Raw genomic sequence first — 11,682 nt, 5'->3', positions numbered from 1 at the left:
TTCTAACTATCTGAGAATGCTAGCTCCAAGATGGAAGAGGAGCGAACTCTACGCTATTCAATTCTCTTTCCAAAGACCAATCATAACTAGAAAGCTTCAACTCATTAGCAATTGAAGAGGAGCGTCGCGGTCAAGTCTATTGATGTAACAATTGCCTCTACTTAAGAATATAGGCGCAGGAGTGAATCATCTAAAAATGCCATAACGAAGGAGGAAGCTCAGGACTGTACCTATTCCCTTGATTGATTTGATGAACCGGGGGAAGGATGTAAAGAATAATGCCTTCTACCTATCGATTCTACACAGGTAAGATGTAGGATCAGCTTAATATCATACCATAAGCAAGCATTTCTGAAGGAAGCATGTGTTCAAAGAGCTAGGGACGCACCTTAGACTAGTTGAAAGCCAGTCGGAAGAAGAGAAGCAAGCGGGGAATAGACAAGGTAGGCGCTAAGAGCAAGGAGAAAAGAAGTCAAGGACTAAGGCACCAGCCTATCCTCAAGCGAGGTCGAAGGCTTAGCCAATCAACTTGAATCGGACTTCCAGCTAACAATAGGCAAGGTAGTAGGAAGCAGGATTTCTTACAAACTGATAATAATACCCTCGTACAGGGTCGATGAAGAAGAAGGGTCAACGAATTAGAAAGCGGTCATGTTCTCATTCAATGCCCGAGGACTCATTCTCCATGCCCAAGGGTTTATTCAACTCAGGAACTCAAGAAAGCGCTACGGGAATAGTGTTAAAACAAAAGCCAATCGGTAAAGAATCTCAAGCAAAAGGCTAAAAAGAAGAGGTATGAAGTAACTCGACTGAAAGGAGAGGATGGATGGAATGGTCCCACTGCCGGAATACACACTCACGAAAGGACAAGAAAGAGAATTCAAAAAAGGCTCGTGAACCATAACTCAATTACATCGAGCCTCAACTGATGGAAGAAATTCACTCGTAGGAATGCAGCTACTTTTGGGAAATAGAATAGGATACGTACGTACGGAATGAACTTAGAGAAAGAGCCGAAGTTCAAACTGAAGAATGAAGAAATACCGATAGCGAAGGAGTTTCACCTGACGAGAACGAACTATCCTGTCGCGGCTTCTGACACTCTGCCGATCAAAGAAGAAAGTAGGTTTTGAATCCTCGTACGTTGGTCTTACCTGAATCGCTTCAAGTGGCGAAGGAAGAACTTATTCATCAGTAGCTCCCGTCTTGAGATTCTTCCTTTCACGTGCCGCTGATGTTTTCCCTTCACCCGGCAAAACCTGTGATTGATCTAATGCCAGCTAAAGCTATCGCAACTCTTGTCATTGAAACTGGTCTTGTAAATCCACCTACCTTGCCAAAGGAAAGAGCTGCGTCACCTCGCATTTAGTCTTCTTCGGCTTCGGTAGCTTCATTCACTTCCGAGTGACTCTTTCAACGAGGATTTCCCCCATAGCACCCAATCACTCTGGTGATCCCAGTACTTCTTTTTTCCAGGTACTTTTGCTTTCTCCCATGCGAATGACTTGGGCTTAACCAGGCCCGAGGTGTAGCACAGCTTTTGAGTTCTGTTCTCCCTTCTCTATTTCTTATGGATCGCGCCTTACGAGAGCGCCGCCGGTCGGGAATGACGGAAGGTGCGAGATCGAACCTCGTCGACCCTAAAACTAGATAAAAAATGAAAGCTTCCTTACCTCCTTTAGGCGATTTACAAGAAGCAAGGGCTTAGAAAAAGAAGCGAGTCCGGAATAGAGAGGCCTTCGCGTCAGGAAAAAGAACAACAAAGCCCGCGTCTTTAAATTTAAAAAGGAGGGGCCCGCGCAAGACTGATAAACTACTTCTAGCTTCTCAATTATTGAGGAAGTGAGGGGTCGGAACTCACTACAGACCTTGGGACATAGGGACGATCCGAATAGGGCAGCCTCAGGAAAAGTCTTGCTTTCTTTATGACAAGCATTCCTCATCTGCTATTATCGCTTAATAGGTCAGATCAATCGAATGGAATGAATTTCATTACCTAAAGGTAAGGGCCTTGAGCAGTGAGCAAGGAAGGACAAGAAAGTACAGTCGAAATCTGGTCGCAAGTGATAAAGATCTTCTGTGTTCACAAAAGGTTATGGTTACACAAAAGAGATCCCCGAGCAAGAAGGCTGAATCCGCATCCCTTTCGCCCTGGGCGCTGCTTCAAGGCTTCTGTTCACATCTTCATCTGCCGCTGATTCCTATCATAAGATAGCGTAATCCAAACCTTGAACAAAAGGGCTCACCCTTCTCTAGCCCATACCAGGGGTCATTTCACTTCTGTCCCATAATCTGACCTTTCCTTTGATCAATTTACTCCAACAAGCTCTTGAAAGTCTTTGAGCTAAGCCTTCCCGCTCGACTGGAAACTTTCCAATATGCTTCGAGTGCCTAAGAGAAGAAGGTGAGGAAATCTCGATTGAAGCCAATTCAACCGCTTCGCCCCTATTCTTTCTCTACAGTAAAGGTATCGACAGAAAGAAGTCCCTAGCTTCAGAAGTGGCAGCAGTGCTATCGTATATAAGAGAAAGGCTGCTTTTAGGAGTGATCTTTCTAGGTCTTTCCTAAGAGAAAGGGAATAAATAGGTTGCTTGCACAAATAGGTTGAAAGAATGAGGTCCATCTGCCATCAACTTTAAGTAAAGTAATCGAATTCTCGAATTCGAAGTCAAAGCCCTAGAGCACGGAACTAGAAATCCTAGAAGTCACTTGCACTTTTTCTTCCCTTCTACTACCGGAAAGAGAAGTTTACCACCGCCTACGCCTACATATTCCACTCACCCTATCCTCTTTGATTCTATTCCAAGGCGAGGTAACGGGACGCCTAAAGTCTTTCAACTAGTTTATGGTCCTAATCAGAGATGGGTCCATTGGTCTGCCCTCAAAAAGAGTGACAGATGGATAGACCACACCTTTGACGGCTGGTTAAGACCAAAGGGCTGCACCAAGAAAGAATTACCTGAGACTCCACCAAGCTTGCGCCCAGAGGGGTTCAAGTATAGGTACCTTGAAGTCGACTCCCTTCAACGTTACCATATCATAAATCTTCCACATTTAAACCAACTGAGGGTCAGTCCGTCTGATATTCCAATGGGAGCATCAAAGAAATCCTCGATCCGGACATCAGGTGACAAAGCTAAACTATAATACCAATGGCAGTACTTAAGCCAATCCCTTACCCATAAACGAAGAAGTGACCACTCGAGACAATCTTGGACTTTCTCAGTGACAAAGAACTCGTCTGGGGTAAGACGTAGATCCCGAGGCTTCATTTCGTTACGAAGAACTGAAATGATATGACCTCGTAGATACGGGAAGACCACGACCTAACCAAAGCTCCATTGCTTGCTTTGGCAGGCGCATTTTAGTGTCCATTGCCCTCACTCTTTCAAACCTAAGTGAAGGGCAAAGGTCAAGCCTAGAAAGAACCCTGTATCTGGCACCTCCAATACGACATAATGTGCTAAAGCGTCGTATAGGATATCGAGCATTAATTGCCTAAAACCCATAAGGATGGTACCAATTGTTTAAAGTTTTAATAGATACAGGACTAAGTAAGGTCCACTCTCAATTCATAGACCCTAAAGTTCTTTCTTTGCAAACTCAACTGAACCGAAATTTAGGATTTTTGAAAAGAAAATTGGAACCCAACATTGATCCAAGCCAAGGATTGTTCATACACCCTTGCTACTTCCTGGTCGGCTATGACAACATCGTCGCCAAGAACCGCGTATTTAGTAAACTTCTCACCTGTTCTGCACACCGCCATATCAATTATGGTGGGTAAGTGCGAAGAGAGGCCATGAGGACAAATAGCCTAGCGGTTGACCAGCCACGGTCTCCATATGGCTCCCTTGGGGAAGGGAAGAGGACTAGCTGTTTAACTAATTTCTTTCCACATTTCTCCAGCTAGCCACATTCTCTTAATCTGGTTGATGCAATCCTTGACTAGATCTTTTTACTTGTATGACTTAGACGTCTATCTCGTCTTTCTCTAAAAAGTGATTCGATCGATGAGATTGATATATTCAAATCTTTCATTGAAAGACAGAATCCAGAGATGGGCTTACTATATTATACAGTGGATTCATTACATCCCGCCTGAAGGACCGACTTCTTTGGCTTTCGTTTAGCCTTATAGTGAATGCCTGAGAAGGGGGGCTCTCGTGCTTCACTGGATAAAAGCACCAGTCTACCGCTTTCAATACAGCGAGACTTCGCCGATTGAGAATATACTTTGAATAGATAGTAAGAAGAAGGCATTTTTACTCTCTTTCTAGTGGGCTTGGAAGGAAGCAGAATATCCTTCGGTTTACCAGATGGTTAGTGGGCGGTATAGGTGAATTTAAAGTTCAAGGGTATAGGAATCCTCTTAAACAGAAGAAAAGTCCCTTTCATGGGTAGTAAGCCATTAAAGGAGGGGAAATGGGTATAGAACTAGAATCGATAGGATCAAAGGACTTTTTTCCCCACGAGCTAGAATATCAAAGAAAGAAGGTTGGCTTTGGCTAGGTGGAAAAGCTCAACTCCTTCGGACCCTTACCTTAAAGGCTAGTTACCGCCCCGTGGGTCCTTCAACCAGACTTTGATCGATTCCCCGACATCGTTCCTAATTCCTCATCTTTTTGGCAGTTATAAATCCTTCCTATTTATCGAGCCATCCTGTATAAGACTCACGTTCGTTTCCCCTTACTAGCGACTACCCTAAAACGCTTTTCTTTCATCGAATCGATTCCTTACTGAACTGCTCACCGGAACTACTTTTCCTTCACTTACAAAGGGGGACTGAAAAGCATTTCTTCTTCAGGTTCATCGAAGAACCAACCCTTCTGCCTTTCCCTTGTTTACCGCTGCCTTAGACTATTACTGCTTTTTGTCCTTGGGCCAGGCGAGCTTGAAGAAGCTTTCTTGATCTCATTTCCAGCTATATGCTTCACTTTGGAGATTGCATCAAAGGCAAAAAAATGGGAAGAGGAAAAGAAGAATATGTGAGACGATCAGGAGGACGAGAGATAAGAGAGGAGCGACGTACCTAAAAAGAAAGACTCGTCTATCCGCTAGTTCCATTTCCTTCTCCCGGATCGGCATGGATTACAAAGTGGATTTATCCCTGTCGATTGACATGGCTGGAATAAGGAAAGGCGGATAAAAAACAGGATTGTCTCCGCTCTACTGTGGGTGGCAGAGTAAGAACATGTGGGGGGGCATTTTCCTGGGATTACCCCAGAGAAGAAGTCGACTCATTGCAAAAAGTGTCGTCGAATCGAAAAAAGGATGGGTTTAGCTGTGTCCTTACGCCGACAATAAAGAAAATCGTACAAAAGCTTAGATAGATGCTACATGCTACGAATCGTCTTTTATCTCCACTTTCGAAGCCTTTGTAAGGAGGAAGAAAGAGTGCTAGCACCTTGAGGTGAAATGAGAGAGATTCATGCTCATGATAAAGAAGTTAGAAAAGCTCCTTGCGGATAAGGAAGAAAAAATGGTCAGATACCTAAAAGAGGAACTAATCAGAGCTAGACCTGCGCTTAGGAGAAGAAAGAATCCTGTCTGACCGATCCTACCATGATTGAATGACTGAGCTATGCCATGGAGGAAGTCTTTCTCTGAGCATGCCGTGGAAGAACTCCAACGCTACTGCTTTGGCTAAGCTGCTTGCCCGAAGCTCTGTTCCTATCACTCAAAAAAGAGACATCTTTAACTGACATGGATATCTTTCGGTCTCAATTCCCTTATTTCAATCCGATGGTCGTTCATATCTTTTGACATGTCACTGAGCCCTATGGCAATGCAGAAGCAAAAGAAAGATTAGAGCAATGTCTCGCTCCACTGAATTCACCATATCGATGGAATCGAGTTCTCTCCTTGTCAACCACTTCTGATGAAGGAAAGCGATCGGAAAAAGGAAAGATATCTTAGTATATAAGGAAAAGACCGACCTTAGCTATTGAGGCTCGATGTAATTGAGACGAAGGAATGAAATAGAAAATATGTATACTGACTCGTTACTACTACTTGAAACTTATCTACCCGAGCTATAATACAAAGAGATAGCCTAGGATCAGCAATCGATCGGATAATCTGTTCAAGCAAGAGAATAAGAGCACTTCTTTTTCACTAAGCAATTCGATCTATGTGCCTTATTATCCCTAAAGACCTTACCATGTAACTAAAGAAGACTCCTTCACATCTAAGTAAAGAATAAGTCTTCCACAGCAGTAGGAAGACCTGACCAGTAAATAAGGTAATTGTGCTGGACGCTATATATTCATTACAGGGAATAGTCCTTCCTGAAAATATGCCAGGTAATAGGAAACATAATAGAATTGTACTGTAACTGGATGGAAACTCCCCTTATTAAAAAAGCAAGACAGAAGGGCTGGGAGGACAGACTGGTAAGGAGAAAGACTGGAACGCTCCCATCGATGAAAACTATTACACACTATCCAACTCCAGGTAAAGGCACTCCAAATGGATGGCTCGCCTTTGCCCTTGGAATAAAATATGCTAGCAGGAAAGCAAATATAAAATAGGAAAGTAAGGGGAATAGCCCTGGCCTTTAGATAGTTAGCTCCCTATTAAGGGGAGGGCCCTAGGAATGTTAGCACATCATCTACGAAAGAGATTCATTTTTCTTAGTCAGAGGTATTAAGAATAAAAGGGGATTCTAATAGATAGTCCTCTAGACCTGTTAGCATTCTTATTACGGGTAGAACTAGTTCAGAGTGCAAGTCTGAGGGGAAGTCCCTGATATATAGGAGGGTACCATTGTAGGACCTATCCGGCGTAGCAAGCCATGGAGGAACCCTTTATAGTCTTGATGTAATTGGGGCTTGTAAATAAAGGATGGCATTCGGACTTGTAATGTAAATAAGGGGTCTCACTCCGGTAATAAATAGTTCTAGTCAGTGTATTTCCTTCCTAACTGGCTTATGATTCTCATTTCCCTGATGGGAAAGAAAGATCCCTAGTAAAAGTGCCCTTCTCAATAGTCTAAGTCCCCTGGAAAGTGTGTTCCCCGAGTGTGATTTGAAAAGGCCCCAGCCTATCCCCTTTTGTAATCCCGCATTCCTATTCCATTCCCCCTATAAGTGCTAGTTCCGTTCCCCTTCATCTAGTTCGAGTGCTAAACCCATGGAGTTCTATACTAGTCCTTATGGCTCTCATTCCTATATAATCCCTTCCTTCCTTCCATAGTAATAACTCTTTCCAGGGCTAAGATGCACGTCTATCCAAAGGGTGCCGAGGAGCGTAAGGGTAGTTAAAGACTCCCATCCCTACCAGGCCTTCTCCCAGAGAGTACGCAAGCAATCCAGTGATAAAGCAGGAAGCAAGTGCCATTCGATGGTGGTCCAGGAAGCCAGTTCAAGCGGCGGTAAAAGGCTATAGGCTCTAGATAAGAGATCTTTTTCTTTCCCAGTGTTGTAATAGTTCATATTGTTTCCTTGGCCACCTGGTGAATTTATTGATGTCCTTGGACATAGAGAGATTTTTTTACCTGTATGTAGGAGCAGAATATATATGGCTTTGTAGGATTGCTCCAATAGACTCCCTTCCCCTTGGTTTATTGCTAATTTCCCGATTTCCTTTACAGTAGTTGCAAGCTAAGAAGTCAAATAGTCAAGCAAAGCAGTAGTCTTGAAAATTGGCAAGCAGATATCTCAAGATCTATCTTTTAAGCCAACAGTCTCTCACACGCAATTCCCAGCGGGGTATGCTTATATAGCAGCTTTTTTAAAAGCAGGGGCTGGGGATATTTCAACACTTCCCGATTAGATCTTCGTAGTTCCGACCCGATGAAAGTGCTCAGTAGAATCCGATTCAGTCAGTAAGTACCCCGGTTCAGAAGAGGCGGTTTAAGCTTACAGGAGAGGGTAATACTCTTCACCGATCGCCAAAGTCAGTCTTGTGTTCCATTCCGCCGGTTGGAAGGATTTCTTTCTGCCGTCTGTCTTTCCCTTCTCTTAGCAAAGTAGGTTCAAGTCAGACTTTTGGCTTGCTACAAGCTGGGCTCAGGGACTGCAGTCAGCCGCTTCCCCTGTAGTCGTCAGCTCGTTCTTGACAGATCCGATCGGGTGTTCATAATCTGGAGTAAAAGGATTCGAACCTTTGCATGCCGGTACCAAAAACCGATGCCTTACCACTTGGCTATACTCCATAGGCCTGTTTTGGACGGTAGGAACGGGGATAGGGGGAAGGGAGAAGCAGGGCTCGAAGAACGAGCCGAGCCGTGCAAGGACGCGGGGATATAGCAAGTAAGCAGCAAGGTTCTCCCGGACCGACTACAAAAAGCTCGCGACTCTAATAGAAAGAAAGGGTAAGCTCTCTGCTCTATTTGCTTGCAATGCTATGCCTATCAAAGTTGGCGAAGGCTTCTGTAACCTTATACTCGTTATGCTGTTCGACTGAACTCGTTGGCTCCGCGTCCACCGAAAGTCGCTTCGTCACCGTCAGCATTTGGTACTCTCTCGATAGCTTCAATAGTTCACTGAAAGCCTTTGGTGTAATGAACCGCAAGCCCTTCAGAAAGAAAGACATAATATAGAATAGTTTAATTAAGATTCAAGTACCCTTGAAAAGACTAAAGGAACGGGGGAATGACTACCTGTAATAAAGCACAGGCTAATACGAGCCGACCAGAAGAAGCAAGGCTTAGATTACCAGATCCTGGACACAATCTTCCTAGAGATGGAGAGCCCCTTGCCTCGCCTTTTCTAGCCTCTCCTTCTTGCTTACCTAGCTCTTGTCTTAGTGACTCTTCCTCTTTTCTAGGTTTTTTTCTGAGTGTTAATACGATAGATTTTTCATTTGCGGATCCGCCCCGATTCGATCAATAATGGGATTCTTGGCTAGAGAAAGGTTCTGTGACATGGACGCCCAGCCCAACTCGGTCGGTTGGCCCACCTAAGAGATGATGAGATTCTCGATCGATTTGATCGCATTTTGAAAAGTCTTTCTCACTATTCAGAACAGTGGAGCTTTCGATCAAGATCTTCTCGCCTCCCCCGTTTGAGCTCTCGCTCGAATCTCCACCTTTATGCGTTGGTAGGCTTTCGACTCAATCTAATAGCCGGGCGCCAATAAAAGAGAAAGTTTTCGCATGGGCTCATCATCTGATGCAGAACCGATGCGAGAGGGAGAATAAATATGGGGGAAGCGGGGATTGATAGCTTTCAAGAACCAGTGGAAAGGATTATCAGTTCCCTGCCCTTTCCAAAAAGAGTAATTAGGCATAAAAGATTTGATTGAATGAACGCCACCTTGGTTGTTTTCAAACAAATCCAATCTTGGGCCAAGCGTTGCCAGCCGAGCCGAAGGCAAAAAAGGGAGAGATAGGGAAGAGGAGATTAAGGATAGTCACTCCACTCCATAGATAGTGCACACAGATTCTTCTTTCATTTTCAATTCCTTTCGGGTCGGAAACGCGGGCTGCTGGTGGGGCTGTGCCCATTCTCCCTCTTCTTCCGCTTTACAACCGGAATAAGGAACCTTAGAATTCACCCTACCTGTCGATGAAAAAATGGGATTTGAGAGGACCACCAGCTAGCAGATCAGAAATCTTTGTATGGGTACGGAATGTCCTACTCCTGCCTGAGCTTTCCGATCCACCAATCCCCTATTTCAGGGACATCTGTGTTAGGTAGGCCCAGGGATCACTAATTAGTCGAATGAACCCATCTCTCTGGCCTATCATTTGTTGGTCGATCCGGCTGGCATCTCCTGCATATCTATGGGGGCCCCTTTATACAAGTTTGCTGCTAGGAGTCCCTAGAGTCGAATCAATAATCAATAGAAGTTTACTGACCTGGCTCTTCAATCGACGATCTACTACTCCCTCTTAATAGCAGATGCCCATGCTTTGATTCGAAAGCCCTAGCCAGTGATGAATCCCCAGGAAGATCGGAGTAAACAATTCCTCCTCCCTGAAAGTTTGAACCCGTCCCAAGAACGAACACTTTCCTACTGCAAGGTGAGGCTCTGCTCTTCCCCTAGAATCCACTCCGGGTCGGGGGAGCAACTAGTCCAACTTCTTAAGCAGCCGAGATATTGAACAAGGAACATTTGAAACAATTCCTTGCCTCACCCTGAGATGAGAGGGAAGGTCGATTTGACTCGAATCCTGGACCTGATCTTTAATCCTACACCGGTTAATGATGCGATGGGAGAAGTTTTTCTTTTTTTTGTCATTTTTTCATCAATGCTGGCCCAGTCGAGGTAATCCTGATGGACAAACCTTCGATTTGCCTCTAGCTCTATAATCCACCCGTCTTCCCCAGTCCCTGAAAGCCCTCCCGGGGCCTAGCCCTCTTTCTCAACTCGAGTCTTAAGTTCAGCGACTTTCATCGTTGACGAACACCTGCGCTAATAAGATAAGACAAAGAAATGGGGAGTCTATGCCTTGAATGAATCAGTAACAACGGATTAGTGGAATGAGGGATCAAGAGACGGATAGGGGGGAATGGCCTATCAATCATTGGTGGACCTTCCCTTTTTCCAGTCACGGAGCTCTCAACTGAGTTGTTTAGGTTCTGGAATTTCATCTCTAGTTGGGGGTTTCGATTCGAAGGAACTAAAATGTGGTGCGGGTTCATCTCTCTCGACCAGTTCAGGTTCAAGGGAGGGTGATCGAGGGGACCCAGACTTTAGATCTCTTCTCTATGGCGGGAGGTTTCTTTCGTATCAAGAGTGTGTTGGGGAGGCCAGGGAAGACGGATTGGATCGAGAGGCGATGCTTATGCCTCTTCTTTATCGATAGGATTCCCATCATTTTCAGTCGGAGGCGAAGGAGACAAGGGCGAGGGTGTACGTATCCCAGGTGAGCCAAGAGGTGAAGAGTGGGAGTAGATCAGTCTATCCTCAACCTCCATCCGTCATTAGTAATCTCAATTCGCTTTTCCTATTCACTAGTACACTGCGCGCTACAACTAGAAGCCCCTTGACTAGTAAGGGAAAACGCTAGCGCGCTAGCTAGCTAGTGTTAGCCCCTACTTGATTTATGGGATATCCATAAAGGATACCTAAAAAGCGAAGCGCGCTAGCGCGCAACGGCTGATGAAAAGCCAGCAACTTGTTAGGAGTAGGGTTCCAAACCTTTCTTCTTATTAGTAAGATAGATTTTCCACCCTATACAAGGGGCTGCCTTGCTGCTCCCCCCTATCTCTAAAGGGGCTTATGTACTCCACTCGTTACCACTAAACGACGAAGCCAGGAGCGGAAGGAGGGACTTGAACCCTCAACCTCAGCCTTGGCAAGGCTATGCTCTACCATTAAGCTATTTCCGCCAGCGGGGCAAGGTCAAGGAGCGAAGCACTACTGAGCAATTCACGTATCACAACATACGGATGACTTCTGTTTTTCCGCCGGACCACAGTCTTGACCTCCGATCGAGCTACGAACACGAGTAGGTAGGCGGCTAGGGGGGGAGAGGGGCTGCCTTTTCCATCAATCTCCGGCCGCTCAGTGCCGCTATTGGTGCGAGTTGTAAGGAGTCTTGGTCTCGAGTCAAGCTGGGGCCTCATTTCATTCTCGTAAGGGGAATGAGTGCACCGAAAAACCAGACAAGTTGCTCCCTCGCCTCGCAGCGGCGGCATCTGTCTTTTAAGTTATTAGTTGTCATTTCCTAAGACGGCCCCTCTTATTCTACGATAATCCAAGCTGCAGCTCCACGAGTCTGCTCTCCAT

The 11,682-nt window shown here is 45.1% G+C and overlaps 1 non-coding gene across 1 annotated transcript; it reads right to left on the bottom strand.

The window, feature by feature from the left end:
* Nucleotides 1-11,210: 11,210 nt before the first annotated feature.
* TRNAG-GCC (transfer RNA glycine (anticodon GCC)) lies at nt 11,211-11,282 on the bottom strand. Its single transcript has one exon. It is a non-coding gene; the product is annotated as a tRNA-Gly (tRNA).
* Nucleotides 11,283-11,682: the final 400 nt, after the last annotated feature.

Source organism: Sesamum indicum, unplaced genomic scaffold, assembly GCF_026168435.1.
Source record: "Sesamum indicum cultivar Baizhima isolate 11 unplaced genomic scaffold, ASM2616843v1 HiC_scaffold_120, whole genome shotgun sequence".
Taxonomy (NCBI): domain Eukaryota; kingdom Viridiplantae; phylum Streptophyta; class Magnoliopsida; order Lamiales; family Pedaliaceae; genus Sesamum; species Sesamum indicum.
The sequence above is the reverse complement of the archived record's forward strand: the minus strand, read 5'-3'. Positions and strand labels throughout refer to the sequence as shown.